Raw genomic sequence first — 14,720 nt, 5'->3', positions numbered from 1 at the left:
CCTACTGGTTCGATAACCTTGGTTTCATATCTGAGGGAAATACCTACCGCTGCTGTGCTGCATCATCCCTTCCTCTTTGGGGAAATACCGACGTAGCTTCGAGCCGCATCAGTATGCAATGTGGCTACAGTTCGTCATGTTGAGACACCACGTGATGATCAAGTGTGATAGACTCTACATTCACATACAACGGGTGCAAGATAGTTTTGCACATGCGGAATATTGGGGTTAAACTTGATGAGCCTAGCATGTACAGACATGGACTCGGAACACTAGAGACCGGAAGGTCGAACGTGAATCATATAGTAGATATGATCAACATAGAGATGTTCCCCATTGATGACTACTCCATCTCACGTGATGATCGGACATGGGTTAGTTGACTTGGATCACGTATCACTTAGATGAATTGAGGGATGTCTGTTTAAGTGCGAGTTCTTAAGTAATTTGATTAATTGAACTTAATTTATCATGAACTTAGTCCTGATAGTATTTGCATATCTATGTTGTAGATCAATGGCCCGTGCTACCGTTCCCTTGAATTTTAATGCGTTCCTAGAGAAAGCTAAGTTGAAAGATGATGGTAGCAACTACATGGTCTGGGTCTGTAACTTGAGGATTATCCTCATTGCTGCATAGAAGAATTATGTCCTTGATGCACCGCTAGGTGAAAGGCCTGCTGCAGGAGGAGATGCTGATGTTTTGAACATCTGGCAAGCTCGATCTGATGACTACTCGATAGTTCAGTGTACCATGCTTTACGGCTTAGAATTGGGACTTCAAAGACGTTTTGAACGTCATGGAGCATATGAGATGTTCCAGGAGTTGAAGTTAATATTTCAAGCAAATGCCCAGGTTGAGAGATATGAAGTCTCCAACAAGTTCTATAGCTGCAAGATGGAGGAGAATAGTTCTGTCAGTGAACACATACTCAAAATGTCTGGGTATCAAAATCACTTGACTCAGCTGGGAGTTAATCTCCAGATGATAGTGTTATTGACAGAGTTCTTCAATCACTGCCACCAAGCTACAAAGGCTTCGTGTTGAACTATAATATGCAAGGGATGGACAAGACAATTCCCGAGCTCTTCGCAATGCTCAAAGTTGCGGAGGTAGAAATCAAGAAGGAGCATCAAGTGTTGATGGTTAACAAGACCACTAGTTTCAAGAAAAAGGGCAACGAAAAGAAGGGGAACTTCAAGAAGAATGGCAAGCAAGTTGCCACTCCCGGGAAGAAGCCCAAAGCTGGACCCAAGCCTGAAACTGAGTGCTTCTACTGCAAAGGGACTGGTCACAGGAAGCGGAACTGTCCCTAGTATTTGGCGGATAAGAAGGATGGCAAAGTGAACAAAGGTATATTTGACATACATGTTATTGATGCGTACCTTACTAATGCTCATAGTAGCGCCTGGGTATTTGATACTGGTTCGGTTGCTCATATTTGTAACTCGAAACAGGAGCTACATATTAAACAAAGATTGGCCAAGGACGAGGTAACGATGCGCGTCGGGAATGGTTCCAAGGTCGATGTGATCGCCGTCGGCACGATACCTCTACATCTACCTTCGGGATTAGTTTTAGACCTGAATAATTGTTATTTGGTGCCAGTGTTGAGCATGAACATTATATCTGGATCTTGTTTAGTGCGAGACGGTTATTCATTTAAATCAGAGAATAATGGTTGTTCTATTTATATGAGTAATATCTTTTATGGTCATGCACCATTGAAGAGTGGTCTATTTTTGTTGAATCTCGATTGTAGTGATACACATATTCATAATATTAATGCGAAAAGATGCAAAGTTGATAATGATAGTGCAACATATTTGTGGCACTTCCGTTTAGGTCATATTGGTGTAAAGCGCGTGAAGAAACTCCATGCAGATGGGCTTTTAGAATCACTTGATTATGAGTCATTTGGTACTTGTGAACCATGCCTCATGGGCAAGATGACTAAAACTCCGTTCTCCGGAACAATGGAGCGAGCCAATAACTTATTGGGAATAATACATATCGATGTATGCGGTCTGATGAGTGTTGAGGCACGCGGCGGGTATGATTATTTTCTGACATTCACAGATGATTTGAATAGGTATGGGTATATCTACTTGATGAAACACAAGTCTGAAACGTTTGAAAAGTTCAAAGAATTTCAGAGTGAAGTAGAGAATCATCGTAACAAGAAAATAAAGTTTCTACGATCTAATCGCAGAGGCGAATATTTGAGTTACAAGTTTGGCCCTCATTTAAAACAATGTGGAATAGTTTCACAACTCACGCAACCTGGAACATCACAGCGTAATGGTGTGTTCGAACATCGTAACTGTACTTTATTGGATATGGTGCGTTCTATGATGTCTCTTACTGATTTACCACTATCGTTTTGGGGTTATGCATTAGAGACAACTGCATTCGCCTTAAATAGGGCACCGTCTTAATCCATTGACACGACACCGTATGAACTATGGTTTGGCAAGAAACCTAAGCTGTCGTTTCTTAAAGTTTGGGGTTGCGACACTTATGTCAAAAGGCTTCAGCCTGATAAGCTCGAACCCAAATCGGAAAAGCGCGTCTTCATATGATACCCTAAGCAAACAATTGGGTACACCTTCTACCACAGATCCGAAGGCAAGATCTTTGTTGCCAAGAATGGAACCTTTCTAGAGAAAGAGTTTCTCTCGAAAGGAGTGGGAGGAAAGTAGAACTTGATGAGGTAATTGTACCTTCTCTCAATTTGGAAAGTAGCACATCAGAGAAATCTGTTCCCGTGAAATCTACACCAACTAGAGAGGAAGCTAATGATGATGATCATGAAACTTTAGATCAAGTTACTACTGGATCTCGTAGGTCGAACAGAGCACATTCCGCACCAGTGTGGTACGGTAATCCTGTCCTGGAAGTCATGTTACTAGACCATGACGAACCTACGAACTATGAAGAAGCAATGATGAGCCCAGATCCCGACAGATGGCTTGAGGCCATGTAATATGAGATAAGATCCATGTATGAAAACAAAGTATGGACTTTGGTGGACTTGACCGATGACTGGCAAGCCATAGAGAATAAATGGATCTTCAAGAAGAAGACTGACGTTGATGGTAAAGTTACTATCTGCAAAGCTTGACTTGTCGCAAAAGATTTACGACAAGTTCAAGGGTTGACTACAATGAGACTTTCTCACCCATAGCGATGCTTAAGTCCGTTCGAATCATGTTAGCAATTGCCGCATTTTATGATTATGAAATCTGGTAAATGGACGTCAAAACTGCATTCCTTAATGGATTTCTTAAAGAAGAGTTGTATATGATGCAACCAGAAGGTTTTGTCGATCCTAAAGGTGCTAACAAAGTGTGCAAGCTCCAGCGATTCATCTATGGACTGGTGCAAGCATCTCGGAGTTGGAATATACGCTTTGATGAGGTGATCAAAGCATATGGTTTTATACAGACTTTCGGTGAAGCCTGTATTTACAAGAAAGTGAGTGGGAGCTCTATAGCATTTCTAATATTATATGTAGATGACATATTGTTGATTGGAAATGATGTAGAATTTCTGATATCATAAAAGGATACTTGAATAAGAGTTTTTCAATGAAAGACCTCGGTGAAGCTGCTTATATATTGGGCATCAAGATCTATAGAGATAGATCAAGACACTTAATAGGACTTTCACAAAGCACATACCTTGACAAAGTTTTGAAGAAGTTCAAAATGGATCAGTCAAAGAAAGGGTTCTTGCCTGTGTTACAAAGTGTGAAGTAAAGTCAGACTCAAAGCCCGACCACTGCAGAAGATAGAGAGAAAATGGAAGTCATTCCCTATGCCTCAGCCATAGGTTCTATCATGTATGCTATGTTGTGTACCAGACCTGATGTGTGCCTTGCCATAAGTCTGGCAGGGAGGTACCAAAGTAATCCAGGAGTGGATCACTGGACGGCGGTCAAGGACATCCTGAAGTACCTGAAAAGGACCAAGGATATGTTTCTCATTTATAGAGGTGACAAAGAGCTCGTCGTAAATGGTTATGTTGATGCTAGCCTTGACATTGATCCGGATGACTTTAAGTCACAAACCGGATACATATTTATATGAATGGTGGAGCTGTCAGTTGGTGCAGTTCCCAGCAGAGCGTCATGGCGGGATCTACGTGTGAAGCGGAGTACATAGCTGCTTCGGAAGCAGCAAATGAAGGAGTCTGGATGAAGGAGTTCATATCCGATCTAGGTGTAATACCTAGTGCATCGGGTCCAATGAAAATCTTTTGTGACAATACTGGAGTGATTGCCTAGGCAAAGGAATCCAGATTTCACAAGAGAACCAAACACATCAAAAGACGCTTTAATTCCATCTGTGAACAAGTCAAGGAGGGAGACATAGAGATTTGCAAAATACATACGGATCTAAATGTAGCAGACCGGTTGACTAAGCCTCTTCCGCGAGCAAAACATGATCAGCAGCAAGACTCCATGGGTGTTAGATTCATTACAACGTAATCTAGATTATTGACTCTAGTGCAAGTGGGAGACTGAAGGAAATATGCCCAAGAGGCAATAATAAAGTTGTTATTTTATATTTCCTTATTCATGATAAAGGTTTATTATTCATGCTAGAATTGTATTGATCAGAAACCTAAATACATGCGTGAATACATAAACAAACATTGTGTCCCTAGTGAGCCTCTACTAGACTAGCTTGTTGATCAAAGATGGTTAAGGTTTCCTAACCATTGACATGAGTTGTCATTTGATAACGGGATCACATCATTAGGAGAATGATGTGATGGACAAGACCCATCCGTTAGCTTAGCATAATGATCCTTCAGTTTGATTGCTATTGCTTTCTTCATGTCAAATACGTATTCCTTCGACTATGAGATTATGCAACTCCCAGATACCGGAGGAATGCCTTGTGTGCTATCAAACATCACAACGTAACTGGGTGATTATAAAGATGCTCTACAGTTATCTCTGAAGGTGTTTGTTGAGTTGGCATAGATCGAGATTAGGATTTGTCACTCCGAGTATCGGCGAGGTATCTCTGGGACCTCTCGGTAATACACATCATAAAGCTTGCAAGCAAACAACTAAGGAGTTAGTCACGAGGTGATGTATTACGGAACGAGTAAAGAGACTTGCCGGTAACGAGATTGAACTAGGTATGAAGATACCGACGATCGAATCTCGGGCAAGTAACATACCGATAGACAAAGGGAATTACGTATGTTGTCATAACGGTTCGACCGATAAAGATCTTCGTAGAATATGTAGGAGCCAATATGGGCATCCAGGTTCCGCTATTGGTTATTGACCGGAGAAGTGTCTCGGTCATGTCTACATAGTTCTCGAACCCGTAGGGTCCGCACACTTAACGTTCGATGACGATATAGTATTATATGAGTTATGTGACCGAATGTTGTTCAGAGTCCCGGATGAGATCACGGACATGACGAGGAGTCTCGAAATGGTCGAGAGGTAAAGATTGATATATAGGACGATAGTATTCGGACACCGGAAGTGTTTCGGGGGGTACCGAGTACTTATTGGATCACCGGAAGGGGTTCCGGGCACCCGCGGCAAAAGATATGGGCCTTATGGGCCAAGAGGGGAAACGCACCAGCCACAAGGGGCTGGTGCACCCCCCCCCATATGGGCCGGCCAAGGAGGAGAAGGAAAGAGGGGAAGGGAAAGGGAAGAGAGGAATAGGATTCCCCCTTCCTTCCCTTTCCCCCTCTCTTTCCTTCCCCCTCCGACATATATGGCAGGGGGCGCGCGGCTAGGGAGGAGCCCAAGTAGGATTCGGTCCTACTTGGGGCACTTCCTGGCCTCTCCCCTCCCCCTCCCACCTATATATAAGTGGGGGGCTCCTAGCACACCTCAGACAATTGTTTAGCCGTGTGTGGCACCCCCTCCACCGTTTAGACCCCCGGTCATATTTTCGTAGTGCTTAAGCGAAGCCCTACGAGGATCACTTCACCATCATCATCACCACGCCGTCGTGCTGAGGGAACTCATCTACTATCTCAACGTCTTGCTGGATCAAGAAGGCGAGGGATGTCACCGAGCTGAACGTGTGCAGAACGCGAATGTGTCGTGCGTTCGGTACTTGATCGGTTGAAGCGTGAAGAAGTTCGACTACATCAACCGCGTTGAGAAACGCTTCTGCTTACGGTCTACGAGGGTACGTAGACACACTCTCCCCCTCGTTGCTATGCATCTCCATGGATAGATCATTGCGTGTGCGTAGAAAAGTTTTTGTTTTCCATGCAACGATTCCCAACAGCAGGGCATGGACCCAAGAAAGTGTGTCCGGGCAGAGTAATCAAGCGTGTTGGGTAATGTGGTGCATCCCTGCAGGGAAGTTTATCTATTCGAATAGCCGTGTCCTCGGTAATGGACGCTCGGAGTGGTATCCTGATCTATTACAACTAGAAATGGATACTTGAGATATGTGATGGATATGTTGGCTCTGGGATTGCTTTCTCGCAGGGAGTCGAGGAAGGATCTCTGGGCATTAATTACAACATGTTTGTTAATTATAATATGCTATTTTGTACTCTTCTGAATGCTGCAAGATGCTTGAAGATGTTAGTCTTCGATAGGTAGGCCTTCCCCTCTATTCTGGCATTCTGTTGTTCAGTCCACATATACATCCCTTCCCTTGATACCAATGCATGCATAGTATAGATCCGATGCTTGCGAGTACGTTCGATGAGTACTCACGGTTGCTTTGCTACCCCTTCCCCCCCCCCTTCTTTCTTCTTTTTGGTTGTTGCAACCAGATGATGAATTCCAGGAGCCAGATGCCACCCCGTCGACTACTACTACTACCCCCGAGGGTTCCTACTTCTACGTGGAGACCACCGACGACCAGGAGTAGTTAGGAGGTCCCAGGAAGGAGACCTTGCCTTTTCGATCGTTGTTGCTTTTGTGCTGACCTTCTTAAGGTAGTCTTGTTTCCTTATGTCTGTACTCAGATATTGTTGCTTCCGTCGACTCTTGTGTATGAGCTATATATTCGAGCCCTCGAGACCCTGGTTTGTAATATAAAACTTGTATTATTTTAATTTGTGTCTAGAGTTGTGTTGTGATATCTCCCGTGAGTGCCTGATCTTAATCGTACACATTTGCGTGTATGATTAGTGTACGATTGAATCGGTGGCGTCACATTATCGTTCCAAGAGGGGCATCACATCAAGGAAATCTTTATCGATCCACATGAACCTACCCAGGTCATACATATTGGCATCCAAGTCAACCCGACCATGAGGCATCGCTCGTCCTTTTTGTTTGAGAAAACTGAGATGTGTTCGCATGGGAGGACTCTAACGTGCTCAGGGTTTCGAGGGGCAGTGCCAAGCACTCCCTTAACGTGTTGACAGGGCAAGGTTGTCTTGATGTTTCTATGAGATGGTAGCTAGTGATTTTGATGGAGTCTGACTTTAACGATCCAACTACAAATATGCGATGACGTTGTGCCTTAGTAATCACTAAAAAAACTCCTGAGAGGCTATTGACCATGTCGAAACATGATCAACCTGACCATGAAGGTCTAATTCATGCAAGCAATCGAAGAACAATCAATAATTAAGATTTTTCAATCTAGATATTGTGAATAAATGTATGAATGATTATTGGTGAAAGTTGGGGTTTCATAAGCGGTCTTGTCCTGGCCGATGGATATAGACAAAGTACAAGAAGTTGCAGCTATGGCTAATTTCTAACTAAACAAAACCTATGTCTAAACGATACCAAAGGGCTACATTTATAGGAAGATATATGTGAATTTCGTACACCCTTGACAAGGTGGGACTAAAATCCATCCTAAGTTGTTTTCCCTATCAATAGAGACTCCAAAAACAACCTATGAAGAGGTATTTTGAAACTAGATGGGCCTTGCCCAAAACCAAGACGGCGCGACACCTATAGAAGGCTAACGGCCATCAAGCTAGCCGATAAGCAATGTGCCAGAAACTTTGCCGACAAATGACTGTAAGCCAAGTGCCTTTTTTATTATATGCCGAAGTACTTATTGTACGCTGAGATCTTTTTAGTGGCACACTCGGCTTATTTGTGTGTAAGCCGATGGTTATCTTGTTGCCGTGAGTTCTTCGTTTAATTCCCAGCTTATATTAATAAGCTGAGAACCCATGTTTTGACCTACTCCAAGATACATGACAGCTATGATTTTTCTGTAGTGCATCGAATTTATACAATACGTAAATTTCTGAAGTACGATATATACACACCGACATAGCCCAGGCTGGCTACGTGATTCTTAGATAATATATTTACATGCTTCCCAGTTCTGAAAGAAACAACATTAGATGTTGCTTTACTTACATAAAACGTACAAAGCCTCAACTAGCATTTGGTTGTCATTTGCAGCTAGTTGTTCATTTCACATTGCGTTTCTTTGCTAGCCTTCGGATCTCTTTGACCGACTTTGAATCTAGGGGCCGGAACATAGTCTTCTGTGCCTTCTCCTGTATCAAATAACAATAGTTTTTAATAATGTCACGTACGTAGTATTGCACAGGGCTAACTATATAGAAAATAAGATAATGAATATGACCTTCCCTTTGGAGCGGCACGGGACTCCACAAGCTCTCCGGACATTTCTCCACTTATCCTGAAACAAGTAACAACATGTTATATGAATTAATAATTTTTAGTCAACTTTAATAAAGCATCGCCGATAATATACTCCGTCCGTCCCATAATATAAGAGTGTTTTTGACATTACACTAGTGTAAAAAATGTTTTTATATTATGGGACAGGGGAGTAGACAAAATCGACTATGTAGGGTTGCCATATCAGTAAGAACCATCGCTATTAATTACTAATAATTTGGATCGGCTATAAGGTTGAATTTTATGTTAGGGCACTTCCAGTGTTTGCCAATTACCATTACTTTATAGACAAAATATTGAGGTGGCATTTCATTTAAGAAGCAAGTGAGGAGAGTTGTATATGAGCAAGGCTAATAAGACTGTTATGTCATCAAGAGTCGTCATCATTAATTACTAATATAATGCCCCCATATTTCTTTCCTAATATAATGGACTTTTCTTTTCCTTATAGGGAATTTGTATTAATAGAGTTTGCTATTCCGTTAGTCCTTTTTTTTACTCTCTATCTTTTCTTTTCCTCTCGTTTGCTTGTTGTACCTAGGAGCATGTGTAGAGATTGATCCTTGCATGAGAGTCAATTCCTTTTTTCTTTCTCTCTCTTCTTGACATAGGTGAAAGGTGTTATGTAAGATGCCTTATAGCTCTTTAATATTATACTCCCTCTGTCCCAAAATATAAGAACGTTTTTAAGAAAGGCAACTCTTAACACATATCCCTACACAATGAAATTAATTCTCTGATTCGATGTGCTTTCTCTTCTTCTTCCTTTCTTTCTTTCTCCCTTCTGTTTATTACTAGGCAATAATGCTGAGATGAAAACATAAACTCTAAACGGATTAAATGCAACATCACTTAGATACAATATCTAAGAGATAATGGATTGGGGTGGTTGTCTTTATAAAATATGTTTCACCACCTATGATGACACATTAAGAGCCAATGAATTGGGAGTGTCCTTAGTCATTCTTCTCAGCCCTGTTCAATAATTCGTCCGATTAACCAGTTAACTTGCTGACTAATCGCTATTCGTAGTGTCACCGAGTAGCCGATAAACGGATGAATCGTCTGATTAATAGATTAACTTGCCGATTAGCCTATTAACCCCTACTCACCACCTAACCGAGCAGCTACCAGTTAACGATTTCCTCAACAATGTTGTTCACTTTCCTTTACATTTACTCTTTGTGTCTAGGAACACATGCAAAGGTCGAATCTTACATGAGAGCCCACTCCTTTCATTTTTTTTCTCTTTCACACAGACAAAAGTGTCATGTAAGCAAGTATATATTCCCTTAGCATACATACCTTGAGATGTGTTGGCTCTCGAACTGATGATGAGAAGTAATGACGCTTCACCTGAGCCCATCGCCCTTCACCATATCTCCTAACACCCCTAATCAGCTTCTTCACTTCTTCACGTGTCCAGTGTTAATTGTTTTTTCGACTGTGCAATTTCTTGCCTCCACTTTCCGAAGGAAATATCCTCCTCTTGCGAGGACCTTGTGGGCCACGCCTCCCATTTTTGTTTAATATGAATTCTAAACAGCAAATATTCATGCATTAGCTTGAGAATATAGAAAAATGTATCTGTTCACATGTGCATAGAGAAGATGGAACAATCGACTTGGTACCTCCCAAATATTGCTGGTGGCACTGCCCATCTTCGGGCTCTTGTGCAAATTTGTTGATTTCCATGTCATCATCGCCATACACATAACTGAAGTATTCTTCCACCTATCATGAATAAGAATAAAAATGTCTTGATTTTTGGTTGTGCTGACGCAGATGGTTGGATGCTTTGTAGGAGTGTGGTGCCAGATAGATTTCACATGCGAAACGCTGTGTGTCTGTCTCCCCATTTGTTTGTGGCCTCGGAAGATGATGGGCTTAGTTGATGTCTTAGTGTAATGTTCACTACTCTTGGTTTGTCCAACATAAATTTGTGGGAAGGGAGCTAGCTGATCAAGAATGAAACGTGACGGCAGAGTAAATGTATTATATATACCTGGCTTGGACGAGGAATAGTAACAGAAGATGGAAGCCAATCAAGCGGATCCGCCAAGATGGCCTCCCAAATCTCCACTTGGTCCGCTGGCTCCATTGTGTGTATGGATCTGCAGCAGCAGATGACATGAGCACAAAGTCAGGACTCACCACTAAAACCATTAGCAAATTACAAGCAGACTAGCTAAAACTTGGTGCTAGAGGTAGCTCATGAATGAACTAATCGGCCATGAGAGGGCGTGTTGCACTATATCGATGATGACTAGATCATGCAGAGATCTGCAGAAACCACACACACGTATATGCATCCGCTAGCTAGCTAGCTAGCGCTCGTATACTGCGGCCTACGCACATGCATGCAGAGTTCTCAAACCAAGGCCGCGCTTGGGACATCGGTTAGATTTTCCACCCGTAGACAGTTACCGCTGTACGTATACTACTGAACGGACGCCAGTAAAATACACCCCCCGTATGTTTTCCCCGTCCGATCGCGGAGTGTGACCACGCCCAGCGCTCCCTCGCGAGCACCTCTTGCCCGTCCACTACTCCACCACCAGCAGTGCCACCCGCCTCGCCCCGACCGCACACGACTGCCAAGAAGGACGCCGCGACGTACGGGCACGCTGGCCGCCCGCGCCACCCAAGGGAGGAGAGAGTCGCACACCGCAGGCGTCTCCAACGGGAGGAGCTCCCGCAGCGTCTGGGACACCACACCACGCCTTCCAACAGGGAGAAGCACTTCGTGTCCAAGCCGGCCGGACACGGAGTCGAAGCCGCCGGAGAGGCGGCGATGGCAGCCATGCGGAGGCGCCGAGGGTGGCAGAGACCGTGCGTGGAGCAGAGGCCAGTCTCAACGCTGGAGCAAGACTCGCTCCCCACGCTCGCTTGTCAAGCGCTCCGGACAGAATATGTTCCACTCCGTATTAAACGATGAATCAAGCGCGCTCTCGGGTTTTTCGAAAAGGGGCGCTTTATTACTTAAAAGATTTAAGCATTAGCCTCTGCATTACTAAGATGCACACAGCCAAAAAATGTCTTCTCACACAAATGAATGATAAAAAGGCGAAATACAAAAACATGAAGAGTCCGTATAACGCCTAAAGCGGAGGGGGGACAATCTTAAGATCATGTTGCCACCCATGCTGGGTAAAAGTATCCCTTGCCGTAGCCTCCAATCGTGTACACACCTCCATAAACAGGTCTCGATTCTCCACGCGTGGTTACCCGGCCAGTGGAGAGCGGTGGCGCGCGCGTGCTGTAGTTCGGCAACAGGAGACGAGGGATGCGATGGAGAACCGTCCAGCACGGCCGGTGTCGTCGAGGCAGGGGCGCCGGGCGCGGATAGGAGGAAGAAGAACGGGAGCACTTGAGTGGTGGAGTACCTAGCTAGCTCCTGTGTTGTGTTCTTTACTCGCATCTCTATTATTAAAGGAGGAGTTGGTATAGTCGTCTCCCTTCCTTCCTGGTCTTTTCGTCCCCACGGTCCCATCCATTTTAATTTTCTGTTGAATTTTTTTAACCCAATCAATTTGCGCATAAAATAAAAACCAACTTAAATTTCTACTATTAAAGGGTTTTAAAGCGGAGTTGGTAAAGTCGATTCTCCTTCTTCTTGGTTTTTTCCTCTCCCACGTTCCCATTCCGTTTCCCCTACTATTAAAGGTGGATGTAAGTTATATCTCGGATAATATTGATGTTGATCTAATGAAATATGTATGCTCATGTTGCGTTGCACGGACTTCTTGCTACTCCCTCCATCCGGGTTTAGGAGGTTCTCTTATTTTGGGCTAAAGTTTGACATATAAATTTAACTAATAAAATATAAATTATGTGCCACGAAAATTATGTTGTCAAAAAGCTCTTTCAAACAAGTTCAACATCGTACTTTTTGTAGCATATATTATGTATTTTATTAGTTAAGTAAGTGGTCAAAATCTAAGTCAAAATATGAAAGAGCTATTAAGACGAAGATAGTAGTAGCTAATTAAGTTGAAGATCCCCGCTCTTGGCTGCTCGCGTGGGGGTACATTCTTCATCGGAGTCAGATGTCGGTCTCAACCAGCCAAAGGACCCACAAAGTCTTCTTTTTTCTCCCTGCCTTTTATCTTATGGAAGCTAAAGCAGTGGGTTCTTGCAAACATGTATGATATAGCTAGCAACGATGAATACATGGTGTGAAGTTGTGCATATTATCATATTTCTTTTGAACTCTCAGTACAAAAACTACAAACTTTACGCCAAGTAAAAAAAATCATGATGAACATCTTTTTAGAAGATAAACTCTTTGTTAAAAATGTATTAACAAGTTAACTACTAATAGTTAGAAGTTTGAAATCATGATCAACTAGCTCTGATGGATGTAATTAATCCTACTTAGAAATAGATGAATGATTGTCACATCAATGATGGCACATAATGACTTGAGTTATTGACTATGACTAGATTCCACTTAGCTTGTTGGAAGTTTGGTATCAAATCAGAAACATAAAGCACGCACGTAACGGAGTCACGAACTTTTCAATCCAGTTTCACAATTATTATTATTTGCTTTACAACTTACAAGTGGCCGGATATATATATGCGCTGACATAAAGATGTACAGTAGTAACGATTTGGTCGTGGAATAAATCTTAGTGAATCATCTATCTTTCCATAGATTTGTGGGCACGGGAACATGGCCACGTCGCTGTCACCAACACACATCGTCTTGCTCTTTATTCCCGTCACCGTCGTCCTTGTATCTCCCGTCATTTTCTTCGTAGCTAGCTAGGGTGATCTGAGTTCCCATTCTAAACAGGACCTTGACCATTGTGATTTTTTATTTATGATATGAAACTATGTTTGTCCAGAATTAATTATGCACTCGTGGTATTATGTTTATGACTGATCTAAGACTTAGTATAGTTTGCAGTTATGGAACTCATTTAGGCTCAGCTTATGGTTCTCGATTGAACTGTGTTGTGGTGTCCTTCCTTCCTCCATCCTTTTTGTTTTGCAAGGTTTCATGTATTTCCCCGCAAAAAAAGGTTTTCTGTTTAGCCCCTCGTCTCTTTGCGGTTGGTGTTGCTTTTCGTGGGTGTTGCTTTCCGGGAAGGGAGATCCGTCTTCCTCTGTCGTTCGCTCAAGTGATCGATCACTTCTCGTCGACCCCCTAGCACCTTCGTGGGTCGACGAAAAGTGATCGATCACTTGAGGGAACCCCTAGCACCTTCGTGGGCCCTAGTTTGGGAACTTTGTATCTTCTTTTCTTCTATCAATGAATGGTACACAGCCTTTGTATATTTATGAAAAAGATTGGTACAGGTAAGGTAATTAGCATGTACGCGCCGGTGCTCTCTTGGATGGCCGTTGATCGATCCAGCCTTGTTCCGAAACTGCATGACCACCTACACGGGTTGGATGGAGTGGGTCAGTGGAGGGCCCGACGGGTGCCTTTATTTATATGCATGGTGCGGCCAAGCAGCTTCCGCGAAGCATCCTCGTGTCCCAAGCATGTCTAGATGCACAGCGGCTGGCCAGGGGCACTACGTCTGCCCTGATTCTGTTTCTCGTCATTTCTCGACGACGACCACGACCACGACGGAGAACCCATTCCTCGTGCGCGCGCGCGTGTGTGGAGATGTGAACTCACTTGAAACCAAGTAGCTGCACCCACATCAGTACTGTATATGATTGACTAACACTAAACACGCGAGAATTAGTTAAATTGATAATGTTGGGTTGTACGTGTGACGTCACACCAGCACGGCTTCTCAGGTGCTTTGTGTTTTCATTGATGTGACACGAAATCTAATTCTATAAGAACGACCGAGTCAACCGTGTGATGTGGTCCATGGAACATTCAACAACAGTTGAAACATGGACTCATTTTACCTAGGTTGGGATCAACTAGCTGCATCCGCGTAAAGCATCTACGCAAATCTAATAGCTCCGTCCTATATTAATTGCCGTATCTAGTGGCAATTAACATGGGACGGAGGGATAGGAAACTTCAATCCAATGCATTGTGGACCGGCCATTTTCACCCGCATCTACTCAGACTCAGTTACAAAACCTAATGCAGGACGTAGATATAGGCCACATGACA

At 43.2% G+C, this 14,720-nt stretch overlaps 1 pseudogene; it reads right to left on the bottom strand.

Annotated features, from left to right (window-relative positions):
- Window positions 1–8,242: 8,242 nt before the first annotated feature.
- LOC123167232 (uncharacterized) lies at window positions 8,243–10,734 on the bottom strand (annotated as a pseudogene).
- Between the last annotated feature and the right edge of the window lie 3,986 nt (window positions 10,735–14,720).

Source organism: Triticum aestivum, chromosome 1D (genome assembly GCF_018294505.1).
Source record: "Triticum aestivum cultivar Chinese Spring chromosome 1D, IWGSC CS RefSeq v2.1, whole genome shotgun sequence".
Lineage (NCBI taxonomy): Eukaryota > Viridiplantae > Streptophyta > Magnoliopsida > Poales > Poaceae > Triticum > Triticum aestivum.
The sequence above is the reverse complement of the archived record's forward strand: the minus strand, read 5'-3'. Positions and strand labels throughout refer to the sequence as shown.